This window comes from Schistocerca serialis, chromosome 7, assembly GCF_023864345.2.
Source record: "Schistocerca serialis cubense isolate TAMUIC-IGC-003099 chromosome 7, iqSchSeri2.2, whole genome shotgun sequence".
Taxonomy (NCBI): Eukaryota; Metazoa; Arthropoda; class Insecta; order Orthoptera; family Acrididae; genus Schistocerca; species Schistocerca serialis.
Genome location: NC_064644.1, coordinates 325,448,174 through 325,468,943, shown reverse-complemented (window position 1 = coordinate 325,468,943; position 20,770 = coordinate 325,448,174).

The following is a 20,770-nucleotide window of genomic DNA, read 5'->3' as shown; positions in this document are numbered from 1 at the left end:
AACCGGTGCGAGGCACGTAGGAAGCACTCGGCTGGGAAGTTCTACCCCATACGCTTTACTCACCAGGCTTGGCTACTTCCGATTACAACTTGTTTGCATCGATGGATCACGCACTTGGTGAGCAGCGCTTTGCTTCGTACGAAATGTGAAAAAATGGCTTGATGAATGGTTCGTAGAAAAAGGGGAAATTTTTACTAGCGTGATATTCACAAATTGCCTAAAGAACCTCGTGTTGTTCAACCACGCCGTATGCGGAACAATCCTCAGGAAGCGTAGTCCATCCACTTAGGAGATATCTTATAAAATTAATATTAATACGCAAGTGTTGCTCGTCAGTCTGTGATCCATATCAGGATAGGAATGATAGAGAAAATAGAGGAGATCCAAAGAAGAGCAGAGCATTTCGTCACAAACTCGTTTAGGAAGAGTGAAAACATCATGAAGCTGATCATCCAACTCTTCCAGCTGCATAAACTACAAGAGAATCACTGTGCATCATGTTTACTGTAAAAATTCTCAGAGCATACATTCCTAGAACAGTCAATAGATTGCTTCCTCCTATCACGTGATAACACCATGAAGCTAAAGACAGGGAGATCCCCAGCTCACACAGAGCCTTCATCCTGTGTACCATTCGTGACTGTAACAGAAAGGGTATGAAGTGACAGTCGTACACAAAGTACCCTCCACAATGCACCATTAAATGGTCTGTGCTGGCCGCGGTGGTCCCGCGGTTCTAGGCGCTCAGTCCGGAACCAAGCGACTACTACGGTCGCAGGTTCGAATCCTGCCTCGGGCATGGATGTGTGTGATGTTCTTAGGTTAGTTAGGTTTAAGTAGTTCTCAGTTCTAGGGGACTGATGACCACAGATGTTAAGTCCCATAGTGCTCAGAGCCATTTGAACCATAAATGGTGTGTGAAGTATAGATGTAACTTCAGGTGTCTATGGGTGTAGGTTTTAGATTTTTCTAATAAATTTGCTTTAATTACACCTGTTTTTCGCACTGAAGTACCAAAGAAACTGGTATAGGGATGCGTATTCAATACAGAGATATGTAAAGAGGCAGAATACGGTACTGCGATCGGCAATGCCTATATAAGGCAAAAAGTGTCTGGCGTAGTTGTTGGATCGGTTACTGTTGCTACAAAGGCAGGTTATTAAGATTTAAGTGAATCTGAACGTGGTGTTATAATCGCGCGAACGACGGGACACAGCATCTCCTAGGTAGAGATGAAGTGGGGATTTTGCCGTACGACGATATCAGGAATCCGGTAGAACATCAAATCTCTGACATAACTGCGACCGGGAAAAGATCCTGTAAGAACGGCACCAACGATGACTGAAGAGAATTATTCAACGTGACAGAAGTGCAACCCTTCTGCAAATTGCTGCAGATTTCAATGCTGGGCCATCAACAAGTGTCAGCGTGCGATTCATTCAGCGAAACATCATCGAAATGGGCTTTCGGGGCGGAAGGCCCACTCGTGTACCATAGACGACTGCACGACATAAATCTTTACGCCTCGCCTGGGCCCGTCAACACCGACATTGGACTGTTGATGACTGGAAACACGTTGCTTGGTCGGACGAGTCTTGTTTCAAGTTGTATCGAGCTCATGGACGTGAACTCATGGACCCTTCACGTCAGCAGGAGACTGTTACAGCTGACGGAGGCTCTGTAAGGGTGTGGGACGTGTGCAGTTGGAGTGATATGGGACCCCTGATGCGTCTAGATACGACTCTGATAGGTGACACGTATGTAGGATTCCTGTCTGATAACCTGCATCCATTTATGTCCATTGTGCATTCCGGCGGACTTGGGCAATTCCAGTAGGACAATGCGACACCCCACGCGTCCAGAATTGCTTCAGAGTGGCTCCAGGAACATTCTTCTGAGTTTAAACACTTCCACTGGTCACTCAACTCCCCTGACACGAATGTTATTGAGCGTATCTGGCATGCTTTGCAATGTGCTGTTCAGAAGAGAACTCCACCCCTTCGCACTCTTACGGATTTATGGACAGTTCTGCAGGATTCACGGTGGCAGTTCCCTCCAGCACTACTTCAGACATTAGTCGAGTACATGACACATCGTGTTGCGGCACTTCTGCTTATTCGCTAGGACCCTACATGTTATTAGGCAGGTGTACAAGTTTGGCTCTTCTGTGCATTTATACCTTAATGAAAGTTACTTCGGTATAACCCTCGTATCCATGCTAATATTCTAAAGGTGAAAGTTAGTCTGTCTGTTACATTCTCACTACCGAAGTGCTGAACCGATTTTGGTGTTAACTGGTGTAGTGATGGCTGGAAACCTGGGAAAGAAAATAGGCTCCTCAAAAACATTGATGCCTTTAGGGTGAAGTTGGGAATGGAACTTCTTTTATCGTCACCGAACATAAACCATAACAATTTTTTTTTAAAATTTGTTGCATAATTGTATGATGTACACTTTGATGATATGTAGCTACTTCAATAGCACGACGCGTAGATGCGTGCTCCTGCCCACAATCTTCTGCACGAACTGCTCGACAATGACACGATGTGTACTACATTGTTCTGTGTAGAGGCAATTTGGGCAGGGGGGGGGGAGGAGGTGTGCACATAACAAGCTATGCCTACCCAAACAGGCAGACACGTGAGGGCAGCTGACGTTATTGCATGTACAAATATTATAAAATTTGCGCTACACCGAACTACAAATTATTCTTTTGCTGTCATTATAATAAATTTTTTAATTTTGGAAAATGTTCATTTTATTTTTGTGTTGAGCTTGAGTCCTTGAAACAGGCATCCATTTTGTAGTAGGTAATAGATAATTTGTAATTCTGAATTTCGTATTTAATTTAGTTTTGCTAATATAGCCACAAATTTTGATGTGACCAGATTGTGTAACGGCACACGCTAACAATTTTATATCTGCCCCGAATTATTGTTAGGGACACTATAATTAGAGAAAATTAGGAGAAAGTGTTAAGATTACATGATTCCCAATTATGCCAATGGATTTCTCTTTTAAATTTAAGACATGGCAGTTCTCACTAAAAACTGCTTTTGGAATGACCATAAATTAAGCCCAAGGGCAAACAGTCAAGATTACCAGTTTGCATTTAGAAAAACCGTATCTGGGAACAATTATGTGACGTGCTCACGTGTATCCAACCCACAGAATTGACACACCCTTGCAAATGAAGTTAAGACCAAAAATATCGTTTATAAAACTGTGCTAAGATTGTGCAATAAATTATTGACAAGAAAGAAAAAATTACAGTTTTTTGTATTTTTAGTTACTATTCGTTGTATGACAAAATAATAGAAACACATCCGTTATGTATTTATATACCCGCATTATATACATTTATATATAAGCACATACATATCTAGACCACTATATACCCAGATGTTTCTAAACTACTAGCTTACTTACTCACCATCTCTCTTCATAACAAAATTACTGATACAGTGAGGTGGGACTTTCTGAATGTTCAAACGTGTGTGAAATCTTATGGGGCTCAACTGCTAAGGTCATCAGTCCATAAGCTTACACACTACTTAACCTAAATTATCCTAAGGACAAACACACACACCCGTGCCCGAGGGAGGACTCGAACCTCCGCCGGGACCAGCCGGGTCTTTCTGCGTCATGGAGCTGTGTGGGTAGAAATAAGACATTATTCTACTGCCCAGCCTATGTGCACAACTTGGGCGCCATTATGTTATAGGACGGTTGCCAGACAAGTCGTGCATAAGCAGCTAGAAGTTTTTTCCATATGTATTTACACAGACCGTGATCATCCAGAAAGAAACAGAAGAGGTAAGACGGAATAACACACATCTTGTGGTTTCTTAATTTCAAATATTACACCCCTAGACCTACGCAGAAAGAGGGCTACATCAGATGTGAAAGCGCAAGGTGTGGTTTCACGAAATTTGTGCGGGGTCTGTTGGCCGTAGCCAGTTCCGCTGTAGGAACTACATCTAAGCAGAACTACTGGAACTATTGAAAAGTGTAGTCTTCCCTGTTGTGTATAATTGTATGTGAGTTTACAGTGATTCATATAGCTCCACTTACAATTCATATAACTCCGCAAATTTTCAGTTTTTCCTTTGTTTCACTATTTAAATTTTGTTTACAGTGAAGAAGAATATATGTTGAAGCAGTGTACCTTTATGACACTGACAGGGTGACAGTTGTTGAACCACGCGAAAAAAAAAACGTAAATTAATTACAAACTACGGCGTGCACGCACCTTATGCAGTATGTGAACGTCAGTACAGATGTTCCGATTTAGATTATGACATGTTCGATATGCCTGCCATCATTGCCGACGATGTGGCGCAGACGAATAGCGAAATCCTATATGACCCACTGAAGTATCGGAACATCGATGATGTCGATGATCTTCTGAATGGCTGTTTTCAGCTCAGCAATGGTTTTTGGATTACTGCTTTACACCTTGTCTTTAATATAGCCCCACAAAAAGGAATCGCATGTGTTCAGATCCGGAGAAAATGGCGGCCAAGCGAGACAGTGGCGTCTGGGTACCCCAGAGCCAGACTGTGGTCCCCGAAGTGCTCCTCCGGGACATCACACACTCTCCTGCTTCGGTGGGGTGGAGCTCCGTCTTGCATGAATCACATCTTGTCGAAATCAGGGCCAATTTGGATAATGGGGATGAAGTCATCTTCCAAAACCATCACGTACCGTTTGGTAGCCACCGTGCCATCAAGGAATATCGCATCGACATTCTATGACTTATCTTAGAAGACAGATTAAGGAAAGGCAAACCTATGTTTCTAGAATTTGTAGACTTAGAGAAAGCTTTTGACAATGTTGACTGGAATACTCTCTTTCAAATTCTGAAGGTGGCAGGGGTAAAATACAGGGAGCGAAACGCTATTTACAATTTGTACAGAAACCAGATGGCAGTTATAACAGTCGAGGGACATGAAAGGGAAGCAGTGGTGCGAGACAGGATTGTAGTCTATCGCCAATGTTATTCAATCTGTACATCGAGCAAGTAGTAAAGAAAACAACAGAAAAATTTGGAGCAGGAATTAAAATTCGGGGAGAAGAAATAAAAACTTTGAGGCTTACCAATGACATTGTAATTCTCTCGGAGACAGCAAAGGAGCTAGAAGAGCAGTTGAATGGAATTACAGTGTCTTGCAACGATAATATAAGATTAACATCAACAAAAGCAAAACGAGGATAATGGAATGCAGTCTAATTAAATCAGGTGATGCCGAGGGAATTACATTAGGAAATGAGACACTTAAAATAGTAGATGAGTTTTGCTATTTGGGAGCCAAATTACTGATGATGGTCGAAGTAGAGAGGATATAATATGTAGACTGGCAATGGCAAGGAAAGGATTTCTGAAGAAGAAAACTTTGTTATCATTGGGTATAGAAGTCTTTTCTAAAAGTATTTGTATGGAGTGTAGCCATGTATGGATGTGAAACATGGACGATAAATAGTTTAGACAAGGAGTGAATAGAAGTTTTCGAAACGTGGTGCTACAGAAGAATGCTGAAGATTAGATGGATAGACCACGTAGCTAATGGGGAGGTACTGAATAGAAATATGGAGAAGAGGAATCTGTGGCACAACTTGACCAGAAGAAGCGATCGGTTGGTAGGACATGTTCTGAGGCATCAAGGGATCACCAATTTAGTATTTGAGGGCAGCATGGGGGGTAAAAATCGTAGAGGGAGACCAAGAGATGAATATGCTAAGCAGATTCAGAAGGATGTAGGTTGCAGTAGGTACTGGGAGATGAAGAGGCTTGCACAGGATAGAGTAGCATGGAGAGCTGCATCAAACCAGTCTCAGGACTGAAGACCACAACAACAACAACAACATTCCGTGACTGGACATTGCACACCACACAGTCAACCTTGAGGGTGAAGAAGCTTCTCGACCGCGAAATGCGGGTTCTCAATCCCCCAAATGCACCAATTTTGCTTATTGACGAACCCATCCAAATGAAATGGGCTTCGTCGCTAAACCAAACAAATTCCCATCATGGGAACCGTGCAGTTTGAACGTCCTAACGCAAACCGTTCAGAAGTTATGACGATTTTATTTCATATAGTTCAATAACTGTCACCCTATGTAACTACGATCTATTCACCATTACAATTTAAAACGGGTGGTAAAATATTTATCACCTCTTTGGAGTAAAAAAAAGTTGATGTGATTCATTTAGCCTCACATTATCCTACGCGAGCACAGTCACGGGTAACAGCTAGTTTTCTATAAAGATAATATAAAACCCGTTTTTGTCTCCATCTGTGTATGTGCCATAGACAATGGCTTGGAACGCACCTTCTCCAGTAAAGCACCCAGCAAATACAGGGTGCATCAAAAAAATGTATACACACTTTGAAGCGTCATAGAAAATTTATTTCCCGTTCTACAATGTTAAATTTCTGGAAATGGAAAGCTTAAAGTCCAATTGGAAAAATAAATGTACTTTGCAAATGTGATTAATGTTCAAACTGGTGGCCTTCAGCATCAATACATTTCTGAGTACGAGTCACCACTGATTCCGTATATCGTACCAAAGTGTCCAATGAGATTTTTGCGCACACCGCCTGAATCTCATTCCAAAGTGTGTCCAGGTTACATGGTTTACTTTTGTACACCTTATCTTTTACTTTGCCCCATAAAAAGAAATCCAGCGGCGTGAGGTCTGGAGAGCACGCAGGAAATTCGATTGGTCCCCTGTGTACTATCCACTGGCCTGGCACATTGTGATCCAGGTATGCTTGTACGTCCCTATGATAGTGCGGCGGGGCGCCTTCTTGTTGGAAATAAAACTCATCATTAGCGTGTAATGCACGAATGGTCGGGAATACGGAGTCAGCAAGCATTGTTAGGTACGTTTCTCCAGTAACAGGCCCAATGAGTCCCCTTGCAGACAAACCACACCACACATTTACACCAGGCAGATTCACAGCCTTTTCAACTGTAATGTGAGGATTATCTTCAGCTCAGTACACACAATTGTGCCTATTGACAGTTCCACTGAGTTTGAGTTGGGCTTCATCCAACCAAATTATGCTACCCATAAATCCAGGTTCACATCTCACCATCTCCTGAACCCACTCACAAAATTATAACCCTCGATCTGGACCGTCGTCACTTAGCTGTTGCACCAGCCTTGGAATGTACAAACGAAACTTGCCTTTCTTCAGAATGCATAGCACACTACTACCACTTACACTACTCTCACGTGCCGCTTGCCTTGAAGATTTTTGAGGCGAACGTTGAAACAGTTCCAAGACCGCAGTTGTGGAATCATCACTTGTAGCTGTACGAGGTCCCCATGATCGACCTTTGTGCACATCACACACTGTTCCATGAATTTCGAATTTGTCTCGTAGACGTGTAATTGTTAACTTTTAAGGTGGTTTTGTACCATACACACTTCTCCACTGTCTTCGAACCGCAACTACATTCTCAAACTTCCAGTACCACTTAATCATCTGCTTCCGCGCTTCAAAGATCAAACGCACGTCCGCCATGTTGCAGTTACTTCCTTGCCACTGCTGCCACCTGTTGAAGAAACATAACATTATTTTCTCACAGATATTAACCTTCTTGAACGGGAAATAAATTGTGTATGACAGTTCAAAGTGTGTATACATTTTTTTTGACGCACCTTGTATTTGCGCGTCTGCAGGGAGCAACACATCAAGATGGAGAAGAAAGTGATCTAAATTTTCGAACTGGGTGACATACGTCCCCTTCCTTCCTTTTTGCTGTTTGTTTCGTTATTGGTAGTTGGTCTGCGGAAGGAGAGACGCGCCTCCGCCTCCCTTTGAAGCCCGGCTGAAAGCTGGCTCCTTTTTTCATTAAGAAGGGGCGCACTCCGCACTCCTCTAGCGGCAGGCCGGCTTCCTCGATAACAGAAGGCCGGCCTCGTCGCCACTTCCTCAAAGAGACTGCGCCGGCAGCTGGCTAATATCACGGCGAGGCGAGCCAGCTAGGGCAGAGAGGGCACTGCTGGCCCAGCCTCACATCTCTCGTCGTTCTGAGGATATCACGGGACGTAATTTTTCTGCAATGCTTGGACTCACACGTACATGCAGACGCAAGACTATCGTAGCACGTGTAGTAGCGATTGAGAAGAATAAATGAATACGCTTAAATGTCAGCCTCATACCCATAAACAAAAAAACTTCTCGACAGCACACTAAGGTGACAGAGTCATGGGACAGCGACATGCACGTATACAGGCGGCGGTAGTATCGTGTACAAATATTGCTATTCACAATATACATAAATGACCTTGTGGATGACATCGGAAGTTCACTGAGGCTTTTTGCGGATGATGCTGTGGTGTATCGAGAGGTTGTAACAATGGAAAATTGTACTGAAATGCAGGAGGATCTGCAGCGAATTGACGCATCGTGCAGGGAATGGCAATTGAATCTCAATGTAGACAAGTGTATTGTGCTGCGAATACATACAAAGAAATATCCCTTATAATTTAGCTACAATATAGCAGGTCAGCAACTGGAAGCAGTTAATTCTATAAATTATCTGGGAGTACACATTAGGAGTGATTTAAAATGGAATGATCATATAAAGTTGATCGTCGGTAAAGCAGATGCCAGACTGAGATTCATTGGAAGAATCCTAAGGAAATGCAATCCGAAAGCAAAGGAAGTAGGTTACAGTACACTTGTTCGCTCACTGCTTGAATACTGCTCACTAGTGTGGGATCCGTACCAGGTAGGGTTGATGGAAGAGATAGAGAAGATCCAACGGAGAGCAGCGCGTTTCGTTACAGGATCATTTAGTAATAGCGAAAGTGTTACGGAGATGATAGATAAACTCCAGTGGAAGACTCTGCAGGTGAGACGCTCAGTAGCTCGGTACGGGCTTTTTTGAAGTTTCGAGAACATACCTTCACCGAGGAGTCAAGCAGTATATTGCTCCCTCCTACGTATATCTCGCGAAGAGACCATGAGGATAAAATCAGAGAGATTAGAGCCCACACAGAGGCATACCGACAATCCTTCTTTCCACGAACAATACGAGACTGGAATGGAAGGGAGAACCGATAGAGGTACTCAAGGTACCCTCCGCCACACACCGTCAGTTGGCTTGCGGAGTATGGATGTAGATGTAGAAATGGTATGACCGGACAAGGCACTGACAGAGCTGTTTTTTGTACTCAGGTGAATCATGTGAGAAGGTGTCGGACGTGATTATGGCCGCTCGATAGGAATTGGCTGGTTCAAATGGCTCTGAGCACTATGGGACTTAACATCAATGGTCATCAGTCCCCTAGAACTTAGAACTACTTAAACCTATCTAACCTAAGGACATCACACAACACCCAGCCATCACGAGGCAGAGAAAATCCCTGACCCCGCCGGGAATCGATAGGAATTAACAGACTTTGAACGTAGAGTGGTAGTTGGCTCTAGGCAGAAATCGTTAGGCAATTCAATATTCTGCAATTCATAGTGTCAAGAGTGTGCCGAGAATACCAAGTTTCAGGCATTACCTCTCACCACGGATAATGCAGTGACCGACGGCCTTCACTGAACGACCGATGGCAGCGGCGTTTGCATAGAGTTGTCAGTGCTAACAAACAAGCAATACTACGTGAAATAACGACAGAAATCAATGTCGGACGTACGACGAATGTATCCTCTAGAACAGTGCGGCAAAATGTGGCCTTAATGGCCTATGCCAGCATTCGACCAATCCGAGTGCCTTTGGTAACAGCGCCTCTCCTGGGCTCGTGACCCTATGGGCTGGACCACTGGACCATAGACGACTGGAAAACCGTGGCCTGATCAGATGATTCCCCATATCAGTTGGCAAGAGCTGATGGAATGGTTAAAGTGTGGCACAGATCCCACGAAGCTGTGACCCAAGTTCTCAACAAGGCACTGCGCAAGCTGGTGGTGGCCCATTATGGTGTGGGCTGTGTTCACATGGAACGGACTGGGTCCATTGGTCCAACTGAACTGATCATTGGATAGAAAAGGTTGTGTTCGTCTGCTTGGAGACCATTTGTAGCCATTCATGGACTTCGAGTTGGCAAACAACGATGGTATTTCTGTGGATAGGAATGCGCCACGTTAAGAGGCCACAATTGCTCGCGATTGGTTTGGAGAGTATTCTGGACAATTCGAGCGAGTGATTTGGCCGCCCATATCTCCCGACATTTGTCCCATCGAAAATGTATGGGGTATAATCGAGATGTCAGCTCATGCCCAAAATACTGCATCGGGAACACTTTCGCTGTTATGGACGGTTGTGGAGGCAGCATGGCTCAATATTTGTGCAGTGGACTTCCGGCGATTTGCTGAGTCCACGCCAAGTCGAGCTGATGCACTATACCGGATGAAAGGAGGTCCGACACAATTTTTAGAGGTATCTTATGACTTTTATTACCTCAGTGTAGGCCAGCCATGTGAAAAAAAATGTAAATTTATGCAAATGAGTAGGAACTATATAGTTTTGTAATATTCGAACATAGTACTGATGGCGTGCTGCCCGACGCAGTGTCATCAGTTAAATATCTAGGTGTAACGTTGCAAAGCGACATGAAATGAAACGAGCACGTCAGATCCGTTGCAGGGAAAGCGAATAGTCAACTTCGACTTATTGCTAGAAATCTAGGAAAGTGTAGATCATCTATAAAGCAGACTGCGTACAAATAATTTGTACGACACATTGTAGAGGGCTGCTCCTATGTTTGGGATCCACACCAAGTCGGATTAGAGGAAGATATTCCAAAAGCTAAATTAATTACCTATAGTTTTCATCAGCACTTTATAAATTCAAACGGGCATCCATAGAGGGAAGAAGGCGTTCTTTTTGCGCAACACATTTAAGGAGGGCCATTCACGAAAAACAAACATTATTTAAAAGGTGCATCAAATCCACAATTTTGAAGATCGACTATGAAATTTTGTGCCATGCTTTATACGAAATTAACGCATTTACTGTTAAGTTCCTAGGATTACATGTGTTTAACTTTTTTATGGAATTAAAAATCTTATTTTCAAAAAATGGTATATGTACGTTTTTCTCAGAAACAATTCAAGAGATTTCTACAACTTTTTTCTGTTTAATCTCCTTGCATATAGTAAGCTCCTCTCATGACTCTTTCTGAATATATGGAATAGGAAAATTTTAATAGATTTTAATTGTAATTGTGTAAGTGTAATATAAAATACATGCACATTTCCAAGCACTTTACCCCATATCTCAGCTTACACTCAGGATATCAGAATTTAGCCGCGCGGGGTTAGCCTAGCGGTCTAGGGCGCTGCAGTCATAGATTGTGCGGCTGGTCCCGGCGGAGGTTCGATTTCTCCCTCGGGCATGGGTGTGTGTGTTTGTCCTTAGGATAGTTTAGGTTAAGTAGTGTGTCAGCTTAGGGACTGATGCCGTTAGCAGTTAAGTCCCATAAGATTTCACACACATTTGAATTTGAATCAAAATTTACTTACGTGAGAATATTTATTGGGTTTATAGAAATAAGTGTGAAAACTTCATAGTTATAACCTAGATTCTGAGAAAAAGGTACAAAAACTTTAAAAAACACACATTTTAGGAAATGTAATTTAAAGTCCAGTCTAACGTTTTTCCTTATGTCACCTCTTTAGAAGGCACCAGATTTGTACTGAGAGTTCTCTTTCCCTTCAGCCCTCTCTTCTGGTTTCTTGTCTTTTGACTTCTTGCTTTATCAGGTCTGCAGCTGACTTTTTACTTGCAGAGAGTCGCTATAAATTCATTTTTATCAAGATGTCTTCAGCAAAATTCCCTATCTTAAAGCCAGTTCTCTCTGATACCTTCATCCTCTCTGCATTCCCATCTTTAAATACAAAAACTGCATCACAATATGCAATTCTGACAACTGTAGCAAATCAAAATGTGATTTTAGGGCATAGTTTCCATATTTATAGACCCATTTGGATTCTGGGCTTTGTTTCTATGGTATGGAACAGAGTCGCAGATGATATATAAAACCAAAATCACAGTCTTCTAGATGTATCCCATACAAATTTGCTCGAAAGTAATCTACAAAATCATTGATGGAAATTTGTGGTAAGGACTATAGGACCAAACCAGAATCATTGTTCCCCGAGCTACTATTGAAGTGTTGGTTCAAAGGGTTGGCGCTTCACACATTTAATTGGGCAAGTTTGCTTGAAAGTAAACCATGGAATCACTGTTTACCGAGTTAGTATTGAAGTTTTGCTTCAAAAAGTGGGTGTGGCAGCAAGGCTGCGTCACACCTGTCATTAGCTTTCAGGCATTTTTAAAGCAATTTCATTATTGAAACTTTGTGAATGTTTTGATCGTGAGTTCTATTATTAAATGAAAAATAAACATAAATTCACATTTTCGGTTAATTTCATGAATGTCCCCCCTTAATGTTTACACAACCGAAATTTTCGACAGACTGTAGAACGAATCTGCTACCACCAACGTACAGTGCGCATTAAGGACCACTAACACAAGACAAGAGAGGAGGGGGCTCATAATGAAGCATAAAGGCACTCGTTTCTCCCACTTCTCATTTTCTAGTGGAACAGGGAAGTGATTAAGAAGCAGTTTCACACTCTGCCATGTACTATGGTATCACATATCTGTACCAACTTACCGGTGTATTAAAGCTGGCAATGAAATTATAAATTTTCACCAGACACCGATAGCGGTCTTGCAGGATCCGGCGGATCCAACGGCGCACACCAACTGAGCCAACTGCGAGTGCCCTCTGCTGCTGCCCCACTCGCGCTCGGTGCCACATTGCTGTGCAGACACTGTGTAGTTGCAGCTCCGACACCTTTGTTCATGCCTTAGTACAGAGAGCTTCTTCCTTGTGAAAATTGAAAGCTGGACTTTATTTCTTGCTGCAATATTTGTAATGAGTCTTCGTAAACTTGGAAAAATACAAGCTAAGTAAATCTTCTGTTTGCTGTGTTAAATTATTCACATTCATTTTGCTCCTGTCCAACTTACCTATGGTGACAGTTGCTGAATCACTCGGTAGCCCACCTCTCCTTACTGTATGAAGACGGTATCTATTCTTTCACACATGTCCAAAAGATACACTCCTGGAAATGGAAAAAAGAACACATTGACACCGGTGTGTCAGACCCACCATACTTGCTCCGGACACTGCGAGAGGGCTGTACAAGCAATGATCACACGCACGGCACAGCGGACACACCAGGAACCGCGGTGTTGGCCGTCGAATGGCGCTAGCTGCGCAGCATTTGTGCACCGCCGCCGTCAGTGTCAGCCAGTTTGCCGTGGCATACGGAGCTCCATCGCAGTCTTTAACACTGGTAGCATGCCGCGACAGCGTGGACGGGAACCGTATGTGCAGTTGACGGACTTTGAGCGAGGGCGTATAGTGGGCATGCGGGAGGCCGGGTGGACGTACCGCCGAATTGCTCAACACGTGGGGCGTGAGGTCTCCACAGTACATCGATGTTGTCGCCAGTGGTCGGCGGAAGGTGCACGTGCCCGTCGACCTGGGACCGGACCGCAGCGACGCACGGATGCACGCCAAGACCGTAGGATCCTACGCAGTGCCGTAGGGGACCGCACCGCCACTTCCCAGCAAATTAGGGACACTTGCTCCTGGGGTATCGGCGAGGACCATTCGCAACCGTCTCCATGAAGCTGGGCTACGGTCCCGCACACCGTTAGGCCGTCTTCCGCTCACGCCCCAACATCGTGCAGCCCGCCTCCAGTGGTGTCGCGACAGGCGTGAATGGAGGGACGAATGGAGACGTGTCGTCTTCAGCGATGAGAGACGCTTCTGCCTTGGTGCCAATGATGGTCGTATGCGTGTTTGGCGCCGTGCAGGTGAGCGCCACAATCAGGACTGCATACGACCGAGGCACACAGGGCCAACACCCGGCATCATGGTGTGGGGAGCGATCTCCTACACTGGCCGTACACCACTGGTGATCGTCGAGGGGACACTGAATAGTGCACGTTACATCCAAACCGTCATCGAACCCATCGTTCTACCATTCCTAGACCGGCAAGGGAACTTGCTGTTCCAACAGGACAATGCACGTCCGCATGTATCCCGTGCCACCCAACGTGCTCTAGAAGGTGTAAGTCAACTACCCTGGCCAGCAAGATCTCCGGATCTGTCCCCCATTGAGCATGTTTGGGACTGGATGAAGCGTCGTCTCACGCGGTCTGCACGTCCAGCACGAACGCTGGTCCAACTGAGGCGCCAGGTGGAAATGGCATGGCAAGCCGTTCCACAGGACTACATCCAGCATCTCTACGATCGTCTCCATGGGAGAATAGCAGCCTGCATTGCTGCGAAAGGTGGATATACACTGTACTAGTGCCGACATTGCGCATGCTCTGTTGCCTGTGTCTATGTGCCTGTGGTTCTGTCAGTGTGATCATGTGATGTATCTGACCCCAGGAATGTGTCAATAAAGTTTCCCCTTCCTGGGACAATGAATTCACGGTGTTCTTATTTCAATTTCCAGGAGTGTAGATATAATCGGTGACCATGCAGCTCTCTTAGAATGAAATGATAATTAAATCAAGACCTTAAGCTGTCGACGGGCGTTAACATACATCAACGAGGACAGCTGAAAATGTGTGCTCCGACTGGGACTCGAACCCGGAATCTCCTGCTTACATGACAGACGCTCTATCCATCTGAGCTACCGAGGGCACAGAGGATAGTGCCACTGAAGGGATTTATCCCTTTCACTCTCCCCATGAGACCCACATTCCCAAATTAATGTCCACACACTACATTCGTAGTGCCCCTCCCCATTACACTCATTACTTGTGGCAGATAATCTTACCGAGTCCCGTAAGAGTTCGGGCAATGCATGTGCATCCAGCACGGAAGAAGTTCAATGGCCGTTTAGCCTTAACTATATGAAGATGGTATCTGTTCTTTCACATATGTCATCGACAGTTCCTGTCTTTCTGTATCTCCTTCATGTCCGAACACCACCGCTTTGGTTCACTCTGAGACGCCTGGACACTTCCCTTGTTGAGAGCTTATAATGAATTCTTTACTCTGCTTTTGTAAATGATGAAAGTCTATGTGAATGCAGCTTGCGCTAACTTGGTGTAATGTTTTGTCTGTACAGAAGTGTATCTGTCGCCTTTATCGCTCTTTCACCCTCACACATAAATCGGTACAATAAAGTCAGGGCTTCGTGCTTTCTTATTAGGCTGATCCGTGAAAAGACAGACAAACAATTATGCTAATGGAGGATTCTGAGTAATTTCTCGAATTTCATTCGCTCTCTCTCTCTCTCTGTCCTTTATCTGTGTACAATTTAACTATATTATTTACGTGAAATCAGCCTAGTAGAATCTCTGGTGGAGCCCTTCGTCTTAATATTCAGCGGCTGGCTTGCTAGAAAAGATCTTTACATTTGTTATTATTATTAAGCGCTGCATTCAGTTGGGAAAATCGATCGTTTGAACAATTCGTTCAGTTTACGACAGATCTAAAATTTCAGATGTGGACGAAGCCTTTTTGGACGATTTCAAAAAACTCAGAGATTGCAGGCTCTCTTCGTCACAGCTGAAACTTCCCAATTAATTACAGGGCCCAGACAATCATCAATGATTCAGACAGAGAACTCATTCGTCATTCACTCTAGAATAAAATGGTCACAAACCTTATTTCTGAGGAAAATTGTATATTGAATCCATTTTCGTACATGTTCCGTTTTCTGTTGGTTCCAAGTCTCATGTAATTTTCTTGTACAGGGTTTTCTTTCTCTTTATATATCACGCTAGCGGCACAAACTTCCTAGCTCGCTTTAGCGCGAAGACGAGTAAATAAATCTCTTTTAGCAATCCGATAATCTTCCAACCGATACTTCCGAAGCTGTTCCTTTCTCCCACTATAATAACCATGGAGCATACATTTCTGTACCTCTGTTGTTCCAAAGAATAAACGTACTAGAAAAATACTTTGGCGTCGACGAGCTGTCGGCGCATATATTACTAGAAAATCTGATCAGATACTTTTCAAACGTAAATACATGTGGATGATTTGGTTGACCATTATTAATTATTGCGTGGTAGAGGGTAATTTTCCGTGGGGAGATTACAATGCCCCTCGCAGCGAGCGAAGTTTGTGAGCTCAATTTTGATTCACCGGACACACTTCGCGAGCTATCTACTAGCGTGGATAACCCGGAAGTGTTGATTGTCAGTCCTCCGACTGAAAAAGAATATTATATTTGAGACAGACGAAGAAAAGAAATGTTGAAGACAGAAGAAATGAAGAGACCGGTACCGCGGCTGTATTGCTTTTACGTGCATCTAGGTGTTATATTTGCTGTGCACAACCAAGGAAGATGATCTTTCATGAACTGATGTCAGGGTCTACCCATTCGGGAACTTTCTTAAGCAGGGAAACCTTGGAAAACCTCTTAAGCCTAGACCCCCAGCCTACGGTACATAGATGATAGGAAAGCCTATAGAAGAAAAAAAAAACTATAATTTTGAAATAGATCTCTAAAGGAAAGACAGGGATCCATTTGTATCACGATTTGGAGAAGAGTGGTTTGTGCTTCTAGCAAAAAAACTTTTTACAATAAATAACGTGAATTCTCGTTTTACAATCTTGCTCCTGGTACAATATCTTGCGGTGCTAAACTCCCCCGGGTCTTGCATGTCCCCGACGTCCACATTTGTAGTCGGTCTTCTACGCGGCCCCCTCTGTAGTTGATCTTCTACGCGGCCCACAATGGGAAGAGTAGAAGGAACAGGGATACTCGAATTCACATGCAACATTCATTCCAAAAGAATTAGCAATGACCAAAAGGAAAACTCTTCCTGTAAGAGAACTGATTAGGTTGCACCGTCCAAGATTCTCCTTTTTGAAAGCAAAATCCTTATGGCTTCATGGATCCTTTTTGTTACGACGTACTTCAAGGAATTCAACCATTAACTAATGATGTTGCCAAAAGCATCATCCGATTTACTCCCTTTTGAATACTCCTTTTGACTTTGCCTCCCCACTGGTGCTTATAAGTCCAGAAGTTCTAACACATTTTCTATCACTGATTTGTTCTTCGTAATTTAAAGGATTCATGTAACTTACTATAGATTTTGGATTCAAATCATCGAATAATGGAAAGTGTAGTTCATTTTCTACCAAGACATCATCCATATTTCCTTGATAAGTCATATAAATTAGCTATACTCAAAACTTTTTATTCTAAATACATATATTTTTTACGCTTGAGTGCTGAAATGTAAAATTTATTAGCATTGAGGAATGCGGATTCACTTCTTTCATTTACTCTCTGATTCATACGGCGTTCATCCATGCTCATATATGGAAATGGATTTTCCAAACAAAATTCCCAAACGAACACGAACCATTAAATTACTACTGAATCTATGAATATTACTTTCTTTAATCATTCGTTAATAAATTAAAAACTCTTAACTTCTAATTATAACACCTATTCCTTTTAAAGTTCAACATGAATCAGTTTATCCTCGCTTTTGGTGCGAGTCTCTTACAAAGCATATCTGTATCGTCTATATCGATTTTAATTCTCGCGCCGACGTAAACTGTTTTGCGCGGGAAATTATCTTTACGGCGTTAACCGTCACTCACGATTCACTACCACAACACATCCCTTCACTCGTTTACACATCTCAGCGTTCACATGAGATTATATATGAATATTCACTCGGAACCACTTTTGATTATTCAACGTCATTTACGGGAAACATTTCATTCTTCTTGACGGTCAGTTAGATCTTTAATCATTCTTAATGACATTAGCAATGCTAAAGTTCTATGTTCACCCAAACCACAGGTGAAGCCTATCTCCACTATCTTCTTTACAGCACTTGATAATAATAGTTAGTCACTATTTCTATACTCTATGTCACTGATTAACTATTTCAATTTAAAGGTTTCTATCACTACACACACACAGTTTATTGTTATGTTTTTTACGAGCGTTCATTTTGCTTTTGGCACGACCAACAATGGGGAGCAGTATGGACTTGTAGAGGGTTCGATCAAACCCCATTTCAACATGCGATCTATTTCTTTTTGAACTTGAGCCTTTAACCTCCAGGGAACAGGATAGAAAGTTCTACAATACGTTTCGTGTGGCTTAACGTAGAGATGGCATATGTATCCCTTAATAACTCCTGGCCTTTCGTCAAACACGTTTTCATACACTAATAATAATTCTTTGAGCTGCTTCTTCTGCTCTTCAATAATGCAGTCGGATTCATTTAACTTCTCATACCCTAATTGACCGAAATCTCCTTTGACTTGGAACTCATTATTTACGTGCTGTTTAGAATTTTGTGCAGTCCTGATTACTTGCACACTGATCGCACTATTATATTTTCTGGTAAGGCTTTCCTTTTTCAACAAGTCCAACTCAATTTCTTGTTTATTTACATTTAACCAAATTTTTCCTATTTTAAAATCTATTCTGCATCCGTATTGACGCAGGCTGTCGGCTCCGATAATGCAGTCTACCACCAAATTTTTCACAACAAGGAATGTGCTTAATATTGCTACATTTCCGACTTCTACACTAAGTAGTGACTGCACTTTTACATTAGCCGATCTAGCCCCAACGGCGCCTATTATTCTACAATTTTGAACTGGAAAAATTGGTACTCGTCTTATATTTCTGATCTTGTTGAATAGAGCCTCCGAAATAACATTCGTGGTTGCAGCTGTGTCCAAAACCGCCACTATAGGTACAGTCTCCAATATGACTTGCACTTCGGCTACTGCCACCTGTTCCTTATCCTCATCTTGGAGTTCTAAGTCCTCGGTCAATTCATCTGCCAGTAAACGTCCTTCATTATACGTTAGCATGGGTACACATATCGTGTTGCCCCTCAACCAATTGTTGACCGCTCCTCCGGGGCACGAGTGGGTCCTTACAAGTTTGTTGGATTTTGATTCGCCTGGTGGTTGACATCGTCCGTCACTTCGGTAATTACCGGTTGATTCGTAGATGTCCATCCCCACTGATGTTGGTTATTTGAGTTTATTCCCCCCGGTTGATTCCACTTTCTATTACCGTTATTGTTCCAGGCTTGCGGTCTGAAATTCCTTTCGTTTCCCCATACGGGATTGTATCTTTTCCCATTCCTGTTGTTCCTTGGACAGCCCCTCGCAAGACTATTGCCGGTATTATTATTGAGATTTTGAGGGGTTTCTCCACTATTTATCGATCTCTGTGCGTTCCCTTCCCTACCATTTGACGGAGGTTCTATCTCCCTAAATTGGAATCTGTTGTTACGGGCTTTCTGGTTGCTCTCTTCTATAATGTCTATATGATCTAACGTCGTGAGGAACGACTCCAAGTCTTTATCGTTCCCGTAAATTAATTGATTCCGGATGTTAGTTGGTAATCTTGCCTTAAGTATGTTTATTATGTCTGGCAAAGGCATAGGTCTGTCCCAATATCTAGTTTTGTTTATATATTTTTCAAAATACTTCCTAAGGCTTCCTTTTGAAAAAGAGAAAGGCTCTGGGTAGAGTACCTCCTGCCTTAGGCGTTCCTGTACCCCTTCTGACCAGAACTTTGCTGAAAACGCTTTCTCAAAATCGTCATATGTCGAGCATACAGAAGTCATGTCCGAGGCCCAGATCGCCCCCGAACCTTGTATATACCCAGTCACGAAACTGATTTTCTGCCACTCCGACCAATTTCTGGGTAGCACTCCTCTAAAACTTCGGATAAAAACAATCGGATGGACCCCCCTTTTGTCAGTGTTAAAAATCTGGAATTGCCGATGCTTTATCATTTTTTCTTCAGCATGGCAAAGACTTTCGTAATCTCCGTCAGATAAAACTTCACGCGAACAACTAGCTCGTGGCAATTTAATATTCGAGTTACTCACACAAGTCGGTATTGTGTGCGAATGTGCAGTAACTGGCTCTATCGTCGCTGCCGACTTCTGCTGCTGGCCTGTATTCATTTGTTCTGAGCCTTGTTGTGAAACGCGTATCGACTCTGCTATCGTTTGTTTCCACTGCTCGAAATCAGCCCCTAACTGCTGTCGCACTTCCTCAAGTCCTTTCGCAAACAAATTCTCTTCCTGTTTGCCACATAGACTCTGGAATGCTGCTTTAAGACTCTGGAATGCTGCTTTAACATTTTGCTCAACATTTTCACACATTAGCCTTTTGTTTTCTAATGTGATTTCGGATAATTTACCCGTTAATACATTAATCTGATGATCTATAACGTCTTGACGTTCTGTCAGATGTTCCACACTTTCCTTTAGGTTCGTCTGCGTACGTGCCAATTCAGGAAGTTGCGCAATTGCACATGACATGGCATCTTGCTTTTGTACTAACTGCGGAACCATTTCCATCTGTTCGCGTACGGTATCTATCTTAATAGCCACATACTCCTTCATTTCTACACGTACGCGTTGAGTAGATTCTTCACATTGAGCTTTAACCAATTCTATTTGTGCAGTTAATTTTCGTTCCGTCTCTTCAGCCTGATCTTTAAGTTCTTTTGTCTTCGCCTCTATCCGCTGCTCTAATTCGGAAAAACTGTCGTGTAACTGCTGATTAATCTCAGCTTTCAGATTCTCCTGCCTCTCATTAACTCAGGCGAACTTCGCGTTGATGTCGGTTTTCAAATTTTCCTGCCCTTCAGTAACTGAGGCTAATTTCGTATTCAAATGATTTTGCCCTTCAGTAACTGAGGCTAATTTCGTATTCATATTATTCATGGTCTCAGTTAACATCTGC